Source organism: Ruditapes philippinarum, unplaced genomic scaffold, assembly GCF_026571515.1.
Source record: "Ruditapes philippinarum isolate M1 unplaced genomic scaffold, ASM2657151v2 ctg689_1_1_1_1, whole genome shotgun sequence".
In the NCBI taxonomy this organism is placed as follows: Eukaryota; Metazoa; Mollusca; class Bivalvia; order Venerida; family Veneridae; genus Ruditapes; species Ruditapes philippinarum.
This window is the reverse complement of record NW_026858375.1, coordinates 79,384-94,346: the sequence shown is the minus strand read 5'-3', so window position 1 is coordinate 94,346 and position 14,963 is coordinate 79,384. Positions and strand designations below refer to the sequence as shown.

General features: G+C 34.0%; 1 pseudogene; it reads left to right on the top strand.

Annotated features, from left to right (window-relative positions):
- LOC132753022 (phosphatidylinositol 4,5-bisphosphate 3-kinase catalytic subunit beta isoform-like) overlaps positions 1-14,963 on the top strand; it is a 73,723-nt pseudogene that overhangs the window by 44,501 nt on the left and 14,259 nt on the right.

Genomic DNA, 14,963 nt, shown 5'->3' with positions numbered 1-14,963 from the left:
AATGATAAGTACCAAGTCTTGTTGTGCGTATTATCAGCTTTTTTTCGGTTCAATGATTTTTGTCAGAGTTATGGCCCTATAATAATTTTTATTTCTAAAGTTTGTCCGGACTACTTCTCTTATACCACTAATGCAATTTCAATGAAACTTTACAGATTTGATCTGTAGCTCAAGTCCTTTCGTATATTGCATGGGTTTTTCCGGTGATTTTTGGCCGAGTTATGGCAATTTGATTAAAAGGTGTTTTTTTCTGTGTGTTGCCAGATACACAAAAGCTTGTCCGGACTACTCCTCATAAACTGCTGCTGCAATTTTATCCAAACTTTACAGGAATGATTAGTACCAAGTCTAGTTGTGCACTGTCTGTTTATCTGTCCGTCTGTCACAAAACTTGTCCCAACATGAAATTGGCCATTATGAGGCGACACATGTGATCACTGATCGCTCTTGTATTTGCTCTTACATCTGTGTGTGTGTCTTCCTGATAAATACAGGATTTGTTATCTCATTGCCCATTCTATTAGGATCTTTTAATATAACTAGAAGTCTCAGGTAATGGTTTATATAAGGATATATACTAGTGTTTTTAAATGATTTAAAAATAACTAGCCATGGTAAAGGGAGACCATAGATAAACATTTTGTATACCATAAAAGGGCAGTGTAAGGATCTGACATTCTAGCATTATTCTGAAATGTACTTACAATAGAACTTTTAATGAAATCCAAGTGACATTGTGAAATCCTATAGCTCCATAATTTGTTGACTTCTACAATAACAAGATTCACTTACCTGATTGATCTGAAGGAACACTGTATTAACACTTATTGACTTTGCAATTTAAGCTGATAAAATTGTTAAACTTACCTTTTATGTATAGCAGATAACTGATTTTCTCTTTACATTTTTGTGTAGCAGACGTCGAATGCCAGACATCTTTGAAATCTGTCACTTCATATTTTATATTGAAGATTTCTTATTGTTTATATCAATTTCAGTCAAATTCAATTCAAGAACCTAATTTATGTAAAGTTTATGATTGATTAAGGTCAGAAATCCTTAAATATTCACTACATGTTTCTGTATATTAATGATTTTCGTATGTAGATTTTATATAAGATTTCAATATGGCCGCCATTGAAATCCAAGATTTCAGATTCAGAAATCCGGCCGTCTGTCCATTGGAGGATTTCCGGATTTCTGTTGTTTCATTGGTGGATTTCAAACATCGAACCTTATAAAAGTCGGATTCCAACCAATGTTGTCACTTCGGTCTTGACCTCCAAGTAATGTAAATGAAGTTTTAAAACCGCCAAATTTCAAATTCAGTAAACATCTTACAAACGACATTGTTATCCAAACTTGTAAGTTGGTATGTATTTATATCCAGTATTATTAACTCACTAGACACTGTTGTTGCCGAAATACTTGTTATAAACTTAGAAAACTGTATAAGAATTGTATTTATTTTCCCCATCCTGACATGCGTTTACAATGGTGTCAGAAGTAGTGGGATGGTCTAAATTATTTACCATCCTATAAAACGGACCAGACAAGTGCATCTCATTCCATCCATCCATCCATAAGAAGAAATTAACATTTCAACTTGTGAAGAAAATTTTATTACTGAGAAACATATAAATGAACTGACGACAACATTATTATATTCCTTGAATAAACTGTACTCTTATATCTATGACTAACAGTAAATAGAGATTTAAACAGTATTTATATTCGATTAACATAAATTATGGGAGACTCTTCAGATTCTGAAATAGAATTTTGTCAAAATAATAACAACAGAGCTTTGAATGATGAAAGGCAAGGTGATGAAGCGCCACATCTTCATATTGAAACTGAAAGAGCTGATTCTCCATTGGATGAGTATGACACAAATGATGGAGAGCCACTTGCAAGTCAGGACCGAAGTCCCCCTTCAAGGGGTAGACCATCAAAGTGGACGAAACACTATGACAGACATAATGGACTTTCCAAGAAAACGTTGCCTAGAGGACCAAATTTTAAACTTAAATCATTTAGTGGAGATGAAAATTTTGAAGAATTCATAGATCATTTTGAAATAAATGCTGAATTAGGATGCTGGGACCTACATAGCATGAATTTAGCCTTAAGGTCCTGTCTGACGGGAAGAGCCTAAGTTTTTATTTCAAGACTCCCTACTGACATTAAATCCAGCTATCGCAGCCTGGTTGAGGCCTTGCAAAATAGATTTACTAACAAGTATGATCAACCAGTGTGGGTATCTTCTCTGAAAGCAAGAAAACGAGGTTCAACAGAATCTATTGCGTCTTTTGCAGATACTCTCTCCGAACTTGCACGCAAAGCATATTCTGATCTGAGTTACAATGCACAGGAGCGAATGGCTTTAGATCAATTGTACAATAACCTGTGTCCTGAGCTTCAGTATAAGTGCATCGAAAAAAAACTGTAGTACTAAAGATCATGCTGTCAGCATTATACAAACATATGAAAAGTGTTTTGGGTTACAAGTAGCAAAACTTCATTCCAAAAGGCATCATTGACCAAGACTTTTAATGAAAAAATGTGAAAACAACTGATATAGAAAATCAGAGACTTAATATTTTAGATGGTAATATCCAACAATGGGACAGGTACACATTCAGAAAATTGTTCTGCTTTTTAGTTATTGTATCCGAAAAAGTTCAATGTGGGTTATTTTAGAGGTACCAAACAAAGACTTTATGTTGCCAGTTTTATTATTTTAATCTAATTACAAAGGACAATTCTCTTCAAATAGTAATTGCTGTTGCTTTAAATGACTCGTCATGCACTCAAGTGAATGGAACAAACTAAATAAATCAAACAAAATAGTGACGTTGGAACTTGCACTTCAATAGGTGACCTATATATATATTTAGAATTGGAAAAGTAAGCATGGTAGCCTGTGAACCTAATACATGCATATCTCAGATGGGCAGAACAAAAGAAAGAATACCTACTATGCTAAAAGTGTATTAGGAATGACCATAGATTACAACACCTTTTACGGAGCATTGTGAAATATGTTGATAAAATTAATTTTGAAGGAGTGGAAAGCGGGACGCGGTAATGCTGGCTTGATAAACCAGGGATTACGATGAGTAGACATTTGTGACTTCATTAGGATGATGTCACGTGAGTTAATGGCCATGAGAGTCTGGTCTTAACGTGAGTGTTTCTACATATGTGAAGCTGCTGTATTCTATGGGACACTTAATCAGTGAAAGACATTGCGTTAGAAACGTAGTATGCAGGATAACAAGTCATATTTGAAATGTTTTAATGGCCTTGGAGATATATAGTATTCACTTAAATTATAAAATGAATGTACACTTAACTGGAAAAAACAATAACCTTTTTGTTCCTGTTTGGCCCACAACAACAGTGTCTACTGCATTCATAAACAATAGTTTAACTTCTTTAAGAACTGCATCTAAATAACATAAATATAAAAGAAAACTATAAGTATTCATTACCATGAGATATGTGAACTGAAAAAAGATCAATTCAATTCATTACAGCATGATATAAGAAAACATTACTCGACAAAAATGATAATTATTGTAATAGCAAGTTTATAAATTGCCATATTTGAGAAAGATAAATGACTTAGTTCAATTGTTACAGATGATGGCTTCTCATTGTTGGTTGTGTGGAGACTTATCAGCCTCAAGGAAAGATCTTAAATTACATTTAATGGGAAGACCACATCATATCTTCAAGGTGATATGCCCATTCTGTCACCCCCAAGAAAGAACTTGCAATAAGATCTCTGACTTGAAGAAACATATAGACAAGTATCATCCTGGTTTGACAACCACGGATACACTTAAGGGATGGTTTACAGAGGCCGCTGGTTTTTACCTGTCCGTCAATCCATATGATTACAGGCGCATTATTGATCCCATCAGTCCTGACGCACAAATTGCTAAAGCCATCAAGGAGTCCATTCGCACCTGGATACCTTCCATCACATGTCCATCACGTGTGTTAGCTGATTGGGAGCAAGGTTGGGCTCAATCGATTGGTACTCCTCTAAGAGATGAGCTTCCAAACCAGTATTTACCATACTCGCCAACAAGGCCAGGAATGTCTAAGTATCCTGTCGAGCCTTATTCTCCGACTAGACCGGAAATCTTCACAGCCACTAAATTGAAAGTGAAAGTGTTGTCCAGATGTTTCGAAACCCTATCATTGTATTTGAAACCCAAAGGGGGAATCAGTAGTCGAAAGAACTAGCAAATAAGCATTTACTTTAAACAAAAGCTTAAAACTTTTTAAAGATACAAGTGTAAATTGTTCTGATGAGGTTGACAGTTATCAGTACACTGTGCTTAGTGATGCGTTGGCAAACACACTACAAATATCTCAAACCCTGATTGATACCGTTTACAAAGTAACCAAAGACAGTTACTCAATTAATGACACTAATAACTCTCAAAGCCCCACCCATGCTTGTTTACCACCCAGTGACATACCAGCTCTACCTGTCTCTACATCTTATACCCAAGAAACTCCAGAAAATAACCTAAGAGCCATAGCATCAGAGCTCTTGTTACATGGACTGTTTCCCTTAGGCTCCCACTAAAAAAAAAGGGGAAATCAGACCATAAAGAAGATAGAAAAAGGGGTTATCCCACGTTCAATGGCCCCCAAAGAACTGGACGCAAAATGGTTTAAAGGGGCTTTTCCAATTTTTTTTTACAGCTGCCATGAACTTGGATGTTGATCAGGATGGAAACCCCATATCTACAATAGATCAGATAGTAACTAAGTATACGTTCCTGATGCTTCCTAGTACACCAGTACCACGAGAGTACCACCCAATCCGATTACAAGTTGAAACATTTTTAAAGCTGAAAGAAATAGTAAAAACTGGGAAAGATACTTACAAAATTTTGGACATGTATCAGCTAGCAGCAGCATCACGCTCAAAAGAACTAGACACTATCCTTAAACAAATTGCCGATGTTAAAATCCGCATCTGAAGAATCAACACCTAGGAATTAAATAAAATAATTAAGCATGACATAAAAACTACAATAAGACTGAGGACATTTACATTATCTGATTAAATAAACTTTTCATATAATATATATACATAAAGTAATAATAATTACAGAACAGCAGAAGTTTTAACTAACTGTGAAATAAATCATAAATATTTTGTGGTTTAGTACCTATTTCGGACAGTATAAAAAGTTCAGGGAATATCAGTCTTAAAGACTTAGGGAGGGGGTGTGTAAGGATCTGACATTCTAGCATTATTCTGAAATGTACTTACAACAGAACTTTTAATGAAATCAAAGTGACATTGTGAAATCCCATAGCTCCATAATTTGTTGACTTCTACAATAACAAGATTCAATTACCTGATTGATCTGAAGGAACACTGTATTAACACTTATTGACTTTGCAATTTAAGCTGATAAAATTGTTAAACTTACCTTTTATGTATAGCAGATAACTGATTTTCTCTTTACATTTTTGTGTAGCAGACGTCGAATGACAGACATCTTTGAAAATCTGTCACTTCATATTTTATATTGAAGATTTCTTATTGTTAATATCAATTTCAGTCAAATTCAATTCAAGAACCTAATTTATGTAAAGTTTATGATTGATTAAGGTCAGAAATCCTTAAATATTCACTACATGTTTCTGTATATTAATGATTTTCGTATGTAGATTTTATATGAGATTTCAATATGGCCGCCATTGAAATCCAAGATTTCAGATTCAGAAATCCGGCCGTCTGTCCATTCGAGGATTTCCGGATTTCTGTTGTTTCATTGGGTGGATTTCAAACATCGAACCTTATAAAAGTCGGAATCCAACGAATGTTGTCACTTCGGTCTTGACCTCCAAGTAATGTAAATGAAGTTTTTAAAACCGCCAAATTTCAAATTCAGTAAACATCTTACAAACGACATTGTTATCCAAACTTGTAAGTTGGTATGTATTTATATCCAGTATTATTAACTCACTAGACACTGTTGTTGCCGAAATACTTGTTATAAACTTAGAAAACTGTATAAGAATTGTATTTATTTTCCCCATCCTGACATACGTTTACAGCAGTCCATGTGTACTTTCTTTGAATCAGACAGATGGTTTTCTCACATTAATGTATTTAATGTAATTGGCGGGTCTTGATCCCATTTAGGATGCTATCCTTGTAAACCATACACTGTTCATGTATTGTTTAATTACAGATGCAGATTTTGTTAAATTCATGGGGTCAGAAGATACCTGTGGATCATGCTTTAGAATTGCTAGATTTTAACTTTCCTGACAAAAATGTACGAAGATATGCCGTGGACTGTTTACAAGATCTCAGGTAATGTTTGTTTTTGTTCTCTATTATTTATAAACAGGTGTCGTAATACCATTATCAATAAAATGTCTTATAAGCAGATTTTTGTACCATATCAATTTTTTGTATCACATTTTCTTCTTAAAGAAAATATTGAGAAAATTTCAGGAAAAAGAAACCACAGGTCATGCAGTGTCACTAAACTTTAAACAAAACAATGGCTTTTCAGGAGAATATACACTACACATTTATATGTTGGATTATCAGAATTTACTGTATTGAACATTACACTCACTATTTGAGTGAGACTGCAAAAAAGTGTTGAAACACCACATTAAATTCTATACCCATGTATATACTGGAGAAAGCGCTTAAATGATTAAATGTTAAACCTTGTCTTTCAACTCACCAAATTGCACTTTTTAGATGTCTAATTCATCTTGTAATAATGATGTACAGTCGACTCTCGTTATCTCGAAGTCATCTGGACCGTCCAAAAAATATCAAGCTAACGAAATGTAGAGATAAACGTATAAGGTTTTGACAAGGCAGTAACTGATTTTCAAATAAATTAAAAGTGTGATATCTCCATGTCTTGTTGCCTTGTTAATAAGTTAAATGAGCGGATGTTTATCAGCGGAAATACGGGAGTCTGTGATAAAAAAAAAACACAGTGAGGTTTACTCAGTAATACACCACTATAGTGAAAATGTTTTCAGCGCGGTCGATCCAGATATCCTCCCGGGTTGGTTATCGGATCATTCTCGAGATAGTTCTTCCGCTGTTCGATTTTTTTTTTGATGTTGTAAAACAATATTGCAACGATATTGTTTCTATACTGAAGACTTTTTCATTTACATCTATAGTCACGATGAATTTAATACAGTGTTCGAATATTTTATTTAAAAAAGTGGAAAATTCACTCATTTCGAACATAAGTCAACTAATACTTTAATAAGGTAAACTTTTATAAACAAAGCACGACTTGTTACAAACATTGCCATCATTATGACACATGCTATTAAGTGATTATTGTCTGGTTTGTGTTTTTCACACCTCTACGGGGGAGAGAGACGTAAGATTATAAGTCGAGATAAAGAAAGGAAAATAGCGTGAAAATTACTGTCGGGGATTAAATTTTGCTTCGAGATACTGAAATTTCGAATGAAAATATCGAGATTAACAAATATTTCCAATATAGATAAAGAAGGAAAAAATCAGGACTTTCAAAATGTAATCGAGGTAACGAAATATTGAGGAAAGCGATGTCGAGATAACGAAAGTTGACTGTATATATGAAAATGAATGTTAACTGTAAGAATCAGCAGAAAATGTGATATTTTTCTATTTTGTGATCACGATTTCTGCTCCAACATTGTAGTGAGTTAAATCCATACTATTTTGCTAATTTCTCAACTTTAGATAATAAGTACATGTAGATGCACTTGTATTTCAGTGATGATGAAGTGTCACTTTATCTACTACAACTTGTTCAAGCTTTAAAGTATGAAAATTATTTATACTGTCCACTGTCGGAGTTTCTTCTCGAACGTGCACTCAGGAATCAACATATCGGTCAACAACTTTTTTGGCTTCTAAAGTGAGTATTTTAGTATCAGTATGCTACTGTATGTGGACTATAAAATTATTATCAGTCAAACTTTGTTGGCTTAATTTCAAGGGTATATGCAAATAAGTTTAAGTTGTTTATGGTTTTGAATTAATTATTGAGTTTGGGGAAAAGGGGGGTGATTGAGTGATCCAACAATATTGAGCAAACAAATTCTGACTATGGGTCTCGTTTGAATAATACTGATAGATGCTGGAAGAGTGTGATCCCTTTCGAGCAGTAAAAAAAAAGGAAAATAAAGTGAAGATGGCAAGAAGCTTCTGTTAATCAATGTCTTATGTTGGCCCACTTAGCTCAATAAGGAGAGCATAACTGTACTAATTACCTTTAAGCAACAGAAGCAATAGATATTGAAGGCCAGTGAACTAAAATATGACACAAAGAATGCAGAGTTTTTGAGAAATAAAATTAATGCATTTCTAGGACATAATGTGCCTTTTACATACTTGTTGCTTTGACATAATAGTTGCTTTGATTTGCAGGTCAGAGCTACATAACCCAATTGTTACAGTGAGATTCGGTTTGCTGTTAGAGACATATCTCAAAGTCAGCCCAGACCATTTAAACGTGTTATACAAACAGTTTGATGCCCTCAATAAACTCAATGCCGTCAGTCAACTCATAAAGTTGGAGAAAAATGTGTCCAGAGATGAGGTATGTCTTTTTGAATCTGGATTTTTGTGTCGCCTTGAGAAAGGAGACATATAGGGGTTACTTTTGTCGGCGGTCTCGGCGTCGTTGTCGGCATCGGCGTCCCCTAAAGCTTGTCTGGAGTATAAGTCAGTTATTATAAGTCGGATTGACTTCAAACTTGGTATGCATGCTTCTTATAATGATCCGAAGTGCAGTGCACAAGAACTGGTACTCTTCACTTCTTATTTTTTGAGTCATTGCCCTTTGTTTATTTTCATTCTTTATTTTTGTCCAGGCCATTTCTCCTAAAGTATAAAAGCTATGGACTGGAAACTTCATAGGATGATAGATCTTATTAAGAAAAAGTGCAGTGCACAAGAACTGGTACTCTGCATTTCTTTTTTTTTTAGTTATCGCCCTTTGTTCATTTTCATACTTTATTTTTTTGTCGCGCCCACTTCTCCTCAAGTATAAAAGCTATGGACATAAAACTTCATAGGATGATAGATCTCTTAAGAAGAAGTGCAGTGCCCAAGAACTGGTACTCTGCATTTCTTAGTTTTTGAGTTATTGCCCTTTGTTAATTTTCATACTTTATTTTTGTCCAGGCCATTTCTCATAAATTATATAGGCTTTAGACTTGAAACTTAATAGGATGATAGATCTTATTGATAAGAAGTGCAGTGCACAGAAACTGCTGATCTGCATTTCTTATATTTTGAGTTAAATATTACCCTTTGTTGATTTTCAAATTTCATTTTTGTCCTGGCCATTTCTCTTAAACTATATTGTTCTCAAGGCGACACATCCGACTCGCGGAGTTCTAGTTATTCGAAACTGGAGTCAAATTTTGTAGCTAAAATGGTTTCTTTATCAAAACAACAAGCAACAAAATGTGGATCTATGGATTTGATAATATGGCGACTTTCCGGATTGCTGATGGAGAAAGACCTCAAGTGACCCTCTGTACATTTTGAGCTCACCTGAGCACAAAGTGCTCAAGGGTGAATTTTGTGACCGCCCTGCGTCTGTCGTGCGACCTTCAAAACATGTAATCAAACTCTTAAAACAACAACTCCACCTATACCAAAAGGCCAAGCAGGAATGTTCCTTGCATGAAGCCCTTTAAAAATTGTTCTAAGAATTCCATTAAAAAGATTCTGGTAAAAAACCGAAAGAGATAGAGCTAAGATATTTGGCATGAAACATCTTCTAGCTAATGTCTACCAAGTTTGTTCAATTAAATGCCCTAAGGTCAAAATTGGCCCCGCCCAAGGGTGTCATTGATTTTCCTTATATGTACATGTAGTGAAAACTTAAAAATCTTCTTGTGTTAATCCAAAAGCACTAAAGATGAGATATTTGGCATGAAACATGTTCTAGTGGATGTCTACCAAGTTTTTTGAAATACATTCTCTAGGGTTAAAATTGACCTTGCCCCAGGGGGGTCATTGTATTTGCTATTCCTTTTATGTATAAAGTAAAAACAGAGATATCTTCTTGTGACAATCCGAAAGCACTATAGATAAGATATTTGCCATGAAACATCTTCTAGTGGATATCTACAAAGTTTGTTCAAATAAATGCCCTAGGATCAAAATTGGCACCATTCCAGGGGGTCATTGATTTTCCTTACATGTGCATAGTAAAAACTTAAAAGGTGATCTTTTGACAATCTGAAAGCACTATAGATTAGATATTTGGCATTAAACATCTTCTAGTGGATATGTACAAAGTTTGTTCAAATAAATGCCCTGTGGTCAAAATTGGCTCTGCACCAAGGGGTCATTGATTTTATATATGGAATTTATACATAAAAATATTGCAAAAAAAATCGACATGCCGCAGCCGGGACTAGAACCACGGGTCTCTGGATTGCCGGTCTGGTATGCTAACCATTACACCACCGGGTTTGTTGTATTTGCCAATTAGCACGAAGAAAACGCAACGGCCTTGAAGAAGTCCTGGGTCATCTCAAAGGCTTAACCTTTATATGCCTCCCTGTGAAGATGTTAATGCATGAAAAAGATGACTTTCCTTCTATTAATAATTATTTGGAAAAAATTATTGTTTCTACAATTGATCTTTTTTGATAAAATTCCATATTTTATTGACTAACATCCATGTTCATTGTATCTTTTGTATTTTATCCATGTTCATTGTATCATTTTATTTCAGAGAGTGATGAAGCAGGCACGTTCAACTATGAGAATGGTTTTAGCACAGCAAACCTACCAGGAGAAATTATCCCACTTAAATAGCCCACTTTCACCTTTATATAGAGTCAAAAAACTTGAGTAAGTGTAGAGAAAATGATGTCCTTTCATATTTCATTCCAATCATTGTAAAATAAGGTGATTTCTTTACATGACGAGAATTGGACAGCTGGATTGAAAAGAATACCTTGATAATACCTTTTTTTCAGTTAGTTAGAAAAATTACTACTTCCAAATAGTGTTACTTATTTTATGACCATCAAATTAATTTTGTAGGTAACAGTAGGTAGTTCTGTCTATTTTTACTCAATAATGATTTATACATGTATTTCAATATTCAATACTTGAAGTAGTTTAACATGCTATTTTATGAACAGTTTGTTTACACGGTTGCCCAATTTATACAACTATTATCGACTTTGATGTGAAACAATACTAGGTTATAGAGATACGTATGATTTATATTTATAGCACAGACCAGTGTAAGTTCATGGACTCAAAACAGCGCCCCCTATATCTTGTTTGGTCTAACGAGGATGATGAAGGCCAAGAAATCCATATTATCTACAAAAATGGGGATGGTATATATGTTTTATTATATTGTAGTTGTATTTTAAGAAGTAACAGTAACAATAAATGGTCTCATATTATTTATTATGTATTGAGATTCATTTTTATCTCAGCAAAAAAATAGGAGAGCTATTGTACTCACCCAGGTATCAGTATCACTTTTTGGTCAAGTTTTTTTGTGCAATTTGATATCTTTCAAACTATTCGAGAAAATCGGTAGAAACTTCACACACTTATTTTAGAGAATAAAAGAAGGTCACTGTCCAAGGTCCATAACTCTTACATGGATAATTTTCCTTTTTAAACCACAAAAAATTCTACATTTTCCAGGCTCTGTCAAGCACTGAGAATAGTAGAGAATGCTGTCCTACCAACACCTCTTGTTTTGGTAATAATGCAGGAGTATAGACATAAAAAAAGAAACCAGTGATAGATTACAGTTTATTGTCCCCCGCCTTTTCGAGGAAAAAAAGGGGGATATAGAACTAGGCTCCGTCCGTCTGTCCATCCGTATGAACAGAGGTACTTTTGTGACTTGGAGAACAATGGGTAACAGTAAATTTTCTTTGATCCTTTTCATCCTGTTATTACTTGTGTGTCTTTTTTAAGCCTTCTTTGACTAAAAATGTCCTAAAAGATCAATGGAAAAGTCACATAAGTACCATTTTGTGAGTACGTCAGTCTGTCTTTCCTTCGTCACACTTTCGTTTCCGGTCTATAACTTTGTCATTTATCGAAGGAATTTGAAATAACTTGGCACAAATGTTTGTTATAATGAGACAATGTGTCATGCGCAACAACCAGACCCCTTCCCCAAGGTCAAGGTGCATTTGCTTATTCAATGTCAACATTGTCTATATGAAGGTATATGTCGTGTCCAGTCCATAACTTTCTTATCTATGAAGGGATTTTGTAAATACTTGCCGCAGTTGTTCACAATAATCAGACGACACCTACCTCCAAAGTCAAGGTAACACTTGGAGGTCAAATATTAACATAGTCTGTTATAGGGTATATTTTGTGTCCGGTCCATAATTTTTCAAAGATCAAAGGATCTTTAAGATACTTGGCACAAATAGTCACTATAATAAGAGGATGTATCATGCGAAACACCTGCATCCCTACCTCCACGGTCAAGGTCAAAAATTAACATAGTCTGTTATAGGGTATATATTGTGTCCGATCTAGAACTTCTTCATAGTTCAAGGGATTTTGAAATAACTTGGCACAAATAGTCACAATAATAAGACGATATGTCAAGTACAACACCTGCACCCCTACCATCAAGGTCAAGGTTACACTTAGAGGTCAAAGGTTAACAGAGTCTGTTGTATGGTATATTTCTTCATAGATTAAGGTATTTTGAAAATACTTGACACAAATAGTCACAATGATAAGATGATATGTCATGCGTAACATCTGTGTCCCTTCCTCCAAGGTCAAGATCACACTAAGAGGACAAAAATTTACATAGTATGTAATAGGGTATATTTTGTGTCTAGTCCATAACTTTTTCATAGATCAAAGGATTTCGAAAATACTTTGCACAAATAATCACAATAATAAGACGATATGTCAGGCGCAAAATATGAGTCCCTACCTCTAAGGTCACACTTAGAGGTCAAAGATTAACATAGTCTGTTATAGGGTAAATGTCGTGTCCGATCTATAACTTCTTCATATTTTAAGGGATTTTGAAAATACTTGGCACAAAAAGTTACAATAATAAGACGTTATGTCATGCACATCACCTGCACCCCTACCTCCAAGGTCAAGGTCACACTTAGGGGTCAGAGCTTGACATTATAGATTTTTAAATTTCGTGTTTCATTTTATTTCTTTATTAAAATTTTTGTTGCATTTGCAGATCTAGGATTGATCATAATTTTGGACTGAAAGTCGCAAGATCCATACCACAGTCTTTTGAAATTGCACAATTTTATGCTTCATATTAAACTTCATGAGGCGGGGCACGTTGGTAACTCTGTTACAAATTCTTGTTTAAATGATAGTGTCATCTTTTAGAATTTGTAAACAGCCATGTTGTTACTATTTACTAACATTTTGTTTGATTTCAGATTTAAGACAAGATATGTTAACTCTACAAATGCTTCAAGTAATGGACAGTATTTGGAAAGCAGAGAATTTAGATCTAAGGTAAGTAACTGGTGTTTAAGCTAGGATTAAAGTTGCTCTTAATATAAGCAATGTAATAGATGAATATTGTATTGAGCTATGCTATATTATATATTTTTTGGAAGTTAAATAAAGATATAAGGTCTGTATCTAGTATAACGTGTTACAGTTATAATAAGATTTTGCCATGTAGTGCATTTAATGGTTAAAGATCATGTTTGTTATATATTATTTAACTAAATTAGAAAAAAATGAATGTCTTAAATTAATGTTATGTTTATTTGTAACAATAGGATAATTGGGTAGCTTTTTAAGAGTTGATCAGGTGACCACCATGTGTGCCTATAGTTTTTATGTGTGTTGTTTGTATGGTATTAAGTCATATTGGCTCTGTTAAGGTCTTTTGATGGCTATAAAGTATTACTGGTGGAAGAAAACCTCGTGTCCCCAGCTGGGCATTATTTTCAGCACAAGCATTGGCCCTTTTGATTTGGATTATCGACAATTGTTTTGGACTTGAGTTACCCCATTTCAAAAGGCAAAAATGTGTTAAATGGTTCCCCTAAAAAAACCCAAACCCAAAACAGAACCCAGGTAAGGAACAGCTAGCACAAAACAAAGTCCAAAAGCAAGCCATCAAAAAAAAAAGTGGGGGGGCATTATATATTTTTAGACTAGCTGACTATTTTTTAAACATGTATGATAATTTTTATGTTAAATTGAGATTGTTTTAAAAGTAATTTTTAATCATTTTTTTGGGCCTTTTTAAACGGGAAAAAGCTAGGGGTGTAAGCAACGGGGTTTGAACGGGGAATAGAGGTTGTACGACGATCAGCTACTCTTGCTAAGATACAGAAACAAAGCGGGGCTTTCGACAAGAAGACACTTTATGAATGGTTAAAGGATAAAAATAAGACAGAATCTGAGTGAGTTATTATATGATTATGATATAAAATGCGTAAAATTAGGGTTTTTAGTGAAAGAAATAAAAGGCATCGGAGTAAATAAGTATGTTGAAATTAGTAATAGACAAGTTGTCTGATGACATCACAAGCACCTGCTACCAGAAATTAGCAGATTAAGTGATTGACAAAAAGAGCCAATATTAATATTCATTATGTAGAAGCAGAATTTTAAAATTCTAATAACTTTTTAAATTTGTGGATCGATATTTTAGATTTTTACATTACTTGAAAGTTTTTTAAAGCCATATTTTGGAAATAAAGTGGATTTTCATTTTTTACTTTTAAAAATAGAAATTCGGCTATTTTTCAACTGTATTTTCAATAGCTTCCTAGCATAAAATTTAACCCTTTACTAAGAAAAAGGTAAAAAGTTTTGAAAAATTATTTTTTAATGTGTAAAATATGAGTTTACAATTCTTTCTAATGATATGAAATATTTAACTGTTTCATGAAAAATAACTTTGTTATTATTAATA